Genomic DNA, 5,983 nt, shown 5'->3' on the forward strand with positions numbered 1-5,983 from the left:
TGTTGGGCGGTCAAGAGCTAACATGAGAACAAAGTAGGTGTAGCGGAGATGAGGATGTTGCGGTGGATGTGTGGTAAGACTCGACAGGATAAAATTAGAAACGAAGCTATTAGAGAGAGGGTTGGAGTAGCGCCTATTATAGAGAAGATGGTGGAAAATAGACTTAGGTGGTTTGGGCATGTAGAGAGAAGACCGGTAGACTCTGTAGTGAGGAGAGTAGATCAGATGGAGAGAAGACAAACAATTCGAGGCAGAGGAAGACCCAAAAAGACTATAAGAGAGGTTATCAAAAAGGATCTCGAACTTAATGATTTGGATAGAAGTATGGTACTTGATAGAACATTATGGCGGAAGTTGATCCATGTAGCCGACCCCATCTAGTGGGATAAGGCGTTGTTGTTGTTGTATAAATGCCTTAAGTTTGATGATAATTATGGTTCTGACAATTTGTCCAAGTATGGTTTTGATTATTAATTTATATTTTGATCCACAGGACCCAAAAGAATGGCCAATAATTGAGGCATTGCCATCTTATGGAAGAGGGAGAGAGAGAGGCTATGAGGAAGACATATTAGCCTTATACATGGAAATGGCATTAGCAATGTTGTCATTATAGGTAACATCAAAGCTTTTTCCTTTCCTTCAATTCATTTAGTGCAACAACAAATTAATCGATGAAAGAGGAAGGTAACAAAAAAATTCCCTCCTGGGATTTGTATTATGCAAGAATCAAATTCAGTTATCTCCAACAAATTCAACTGTGTGTTACAAACTGAACTACATACATTAAATCCGGTGGGATCATGCTTCCGGTTGGATAAGGTTGCAAGTCTTATTTTTTCTAATTTTTTAATCTTTAGTTCTTACAGAAATGAGACTTTAGTATATAGCATGTTTAGCTTAGTTTTTTTTCTCTCTCAAAGCAATTATATTTTTAAAAAATTATCAGGAAATTTGGAAAATAGTTATTCTTTAAAATATTATTGAAACACTTAATTACTTGGATATACAACCACACGTTTTGAATATACAATTGTATTAAATACATATGTTTTAGAAAAATAATGAAATAGTGACTTTTTCTAATTTATCAAAAGTATCTTTCAGTTTGTCATAAATGTTTATTAATTGGATGCTTTTTCAATAATTATCTTCCTATATATTATTGAATCCAAGTTATAAAATAATACTAGATTAAATAAAATTAATTATCCTAATCTTTACACTTTTCTTTTACAATCAAATGAGATTTTAAAATAATACTAGAATATTTTCGTACAGCGTAATACAATAGAATAAAATAACCATACTATAACAAATAGTTATAGTGCTCTTTTATGGTTATTTTCAATGGCGTAGGAACCGTGTATACAATAAATAAAGGATTTGCTCTCCTCCAACCATCACAATTCACAGCCTTATTCGGTTCAAGACATCAACTGCCATAAATAGAAGCATGACCTAAAAATTGACAGGTTAATTTATTTGAATTCTTCCATTTTTAAACTGAATAAATAAAATAAATTCATGCTCAAAACCCATCACATTCTGCTGCTGTCATATATACTAGTGATGAAATACAACAAGTTCTACTGTTCTAGCCGATCCATTAGATCGCATAATGTTTCTTACAAGCAATGCATCACACTGGCTAAGCCAGCAGTGAACTAGCTCCAAGAATGTCATCATAACTTGTTTCATTGGCAAAGATGAATTCGTCACATCATCAACACCTTTAGCTTACACATGTTCACATATTATATAATGCTGAACAAAAAGACTAAACAATATTGACCAATTCAAGATGAAGATAATAAAATCCCATTCTTCCTTCTTCCTAATGTTTTTTATAGCCATTATTACCTGCAAACATGTTTCTTTAGCAGAATGTGATAATGTGAAGGACTATTGCCCTACAATTCCACCCCAAAAGCAAACCATATTCCTAAATGGCTTCCCCAGCTGCGAGAACCCAAATAACACAATTGCACAAGATTTCAAGAGCATGGAACTAAGCCAGTCTGGTTCAAGAGACAAGTTTGGTTCATTAGTTAAAATTGTTACTGCTTACAAGTTCACCTCCACAATCACCCTAGAGCCACCGAGATGATCTATGTCAGACAAGGTGAGGTGGTGGCTGCGTTTCTCAACACTCAGAACCAGCTCTTCCAAAAGAATCTCAGGGCTGGTGATGTGTTTGTGATCCCCAAAGGCTTGTTTCACTTCTTGTTGAATCGTGGTGCACAAGTTGCAACTGTGTTCTCTGCGTTTAACAGCCAAAATCCCGGGTTGGGATCACTCACTTCTATTCCTTCTGACACCTTGGAATCGGTTGAGAAGCTTAAGAGGAAGGTTATCTCACTTTCTGAAGTAGAACTTAATGGTGTTAGTGATTTGACTTCTGCAGTGTTGGATATCATTCACACTTAACCATTAATTCAGAGTATTATTATATCATGATTCTTGACTTTCTGTAATTTGTTGCACACTACTGCTATTTATATTATGTGTTTGTGCTCTTGAGACTAAGGAATGTTCACTATAGAATTAATAAATTTAAGTTTTATACAATGAAAACAATTATTTTAAAATATTTTAACATCTAAAATATGTTTAGTTACAAATCTTTTACATCTTTTTTAAATTTAAGAATTATCATTTGAGTTTGCTGGTAGAAAAATTAGTGAACATGTATATAAGTAGAATTTTATAAATTCAATAATATAGCATTTTTAAAGTGGAATATCGTCTAACATGATTAAAAGCTAGTTATTCACCAAATATTATATTCATATTTTAAATAAATTGTAACTTTGATTTTATCTTGTCATCTTTGTTGTTGTGAACTTTACATTTTTTGTCTATTGGTAAAATTGCTAACTATATTTAATTTTAAACGAAGGAAAGAGTAAAGTTATAAAATCACATATATTCTATCCCTTGGGCAAATATTTTTATATATAAAAAAAGTTTTTATTAAATTTGATTACTTTTTCTGTTAATTAAATCTTGAACAATTATATAACTCAGCATGAATCTCCTATTATTATAAATTTATCTTAAAACTACGAAGGAAATCCTCCTATATATAAATAATGGTATTACCCACATATTCCTATTTTGATTTTTTCCCCTTTTCATCTAGTCTCTTTTGTAGGTCATCACAACAATTGCTTATACAAATCAATACAAAATTAGACAATTTTTACCTAGCAATATTGGTCGAGGACATGAAGTATATGTATTATACCACTTGCGAAGTTCTCTTTGCCGTTTGAATATTATAAATAAAAAATAGTTTTTTGAAAAATATTAGCTCTATTGTTTAGTTCACAAAAATGAATTTTTTTAACCTAAAGACTTATACATGACAAATAAACTCATATCCACAAGTATCACTCAATACATGTTCGATACCCATACTTTTTCTCGCACCTGGCAATATAATTATTAAATTATCCTTAATTTGTATTATGTATATTAAACAATTAATTTTATTAAAATTTTATACTTAGTGATTATTGTCTATTTTTTTCTATTTTTTAATACTAAAACTAAAACTCTAAGGAAAACATAAGTATAAGGAATTACAATCTCTCTCTCAAGTCTCATGTTTAGACATAGGTGATATGAATATAATTTTTATAGGATTTTATATTCGATTATGACAAATTTATTGTCTAAGCTTGACTCCTTGAATAAATAATATATTCAGGTCTATTTTAAAAAATTAAAATTATTTTTATATTTTTTTGCATTTTTTAATTATTGGGCGATGACAAGTATGAGGTTGTTATAATCGATCCCGGCCTGGAATGTGAAAAAAATCTATATCCACCAAGGATGAGAATGGGTTTGGGGAATCACATACTCCTCCCCGCCTTGTCTCATCCCATTGTCATATCTAATAAGGTTTAAATTTTTTGTTAAAAAAACATTTGATCATCAACATTTTTTCACATGATTTTTTTATTTGGCTCTAATAATTTGTTAATGTCATCATTAATTTGATTTGCAAGCATATTTCCTAACATAGGAAAGGAACATAAAAAAATGAAGGGAAATAAATGGGTAAAGGATTTACAAAAAATAAATAAGAGAAGTTATTTATTAATTAATATTTGTTTGTTACAATCATGCATGAATATATTTTTTCACTGCATGGATATTATTTCTCCTCATAACCTTTTTCTTAAACATTCTTGTAACAAAATATTACTTGTCTAACACTCCTGCAAGCAAAAATGCATCACATAAGCCACAAGATCACCAGCATCTAACACACAAAGTCAATTATCTAGAAAAACATGTAAAATCATAATTAATTCAATTATAAAGATGATGAATACCAATGTTAATGTCAATGGACTTACTTAAGCCACGATCAATAATTCAATGGTAGACAGTTGCGATGGATATTTTATGACATCTTGCAAGACAATCATCAATACATTCTGCATAACCATGAGCACCATTTTGTAGTAAAGGTGCACATTCTACATCACATATGTGACCACAATTGGTTTTACCAGACTCATTGCTTTGCTCCATTTGTACAAACGAAGGATTTGTAATTAGCTTCTGTCAAACCAAGCGTAATCATGATCATAATTACAACTATAGTAGTTCTTATCTCATTCGTTGCCATAACTCGTGTCCAAGTCATACAATCTATCTATCTATTATGTATGAATGTTAAGTTCTTATTGTGATGCATCAAGGAAAATAAACAAATTTATAGGGCAATAAATAATGCATATAAAATACACTACCACATACGTTATTTTTAAGCAACATTCAATAAAATAACGTTTACTAAAACGTTACCAAAACCTTTGATAAATCTCATTTTGTAACCATTTTAAACTAAATGTTACTACTATTTTATCTATTTATATTACATTATCGCCCCCTTTAAAATATGTTGAACTGGTAATGCAACGGTACCAGTGATCACCATCACTTTCAAGTTGAATAAGGAAGGAGCAATTTTACTGTAAATAAAAAAAATAAAAAGGATCAGGTTTCTTTGGTTTAAAACCAATATGGATACGTCTACAACATGTGAGTTCTCTGGGCTGTTAATTTGTTAAATTGTCTTGGATATCTCTTCTTTTTTTTATCCACTAACTTTTATATTGAAATCCCACCACTTAAGCTACTTCATTAACACATCAAAGATAAAAATAATCGAAAAAACCGATCGCTCAAGGACTAACTAATAACAACCTCAGATTATTACTTGTTAATTTCAGTATTTGTTAAAAATGTGAAATTTAAATATTTGATTAAATGTTATTTATTTGTCAAAAATGTGACAATATTAAAGAAAGAAAAACATGAATAAAAGTGATGTATACTTAATGTGATAAAAGTTTTTTTTTTTTTTCCGTCCTAGTTCAAAGATCGCATCGCAGACATTCTCTAACTCACTACTAAATCAAAAATCAATCCTGTTCTAATACGTAACTAATGTTAATCCAAAAAAAATTTAGACGTAGAGAGAATCGAACAATGATTCTCCGGCTAAATAATAAAACATCTTTTTAAGTTTTTTTTTTTTTGTTTTTAATCTTCTAGTACTCATTATCTTCCTTACTATTGCATCTTCTCCCACTCCTACTTAAAAATTAGTTTAAAAAACAAACACAATCAAACACGGCTGCAGCATTCTATTCTATATTTCTATACAAAGTAGATAAAACTCGGTTGGTTGGTCATCAATTTGAATTTCCTTTTCATTTTGTTTAGTAATATTTGACAACCAACGTACTAATTATGTTTGCTTAGTGAGGTAAGGATTTTGTAAGACAACGTGACAGCCAAGGGATAAGGGGTAAATTTCCAATCCCTGTATGATGTCGTGTAAGATCACCATCTTCCCTTCCTCAACATACCAAAATGAGATGATGAAAATTGCATAAATAACATAATATAACACACACACACACACACATACAAATAAAGTAAAGACACCAAGAAC

The 5,983-nt window shown here is 30.5% G+C and overlaps 1 pseudogene; it reads left to right on the forward strand.

Moving 5' to 3' along the window:
* The first annotated feature begins 1,219 nt into the window (after positions 1-1,219).
* Positions 1,220-2,481, forward strand: LOC114408222 (annotated as a pseudogene).
* The last annotated feature ends 3,502 nt before the right edge of the window (positions 2,482-5,983 follow it).

The sequence above is a fragment of the Glycine soja genome, chromosome 4 (genome assembly GCF_004193775.1).
Source record: "Glycine soja cultivar W05 chromosome 4, ASM419377v2, whole genome shotgun sequence".
Lineage (NCBI taxonomy): Eukaryota > Viridiplantae > Streptophyta > Magnoliopsida > Fabales > Fabaceae > Glycine > Glycine soja.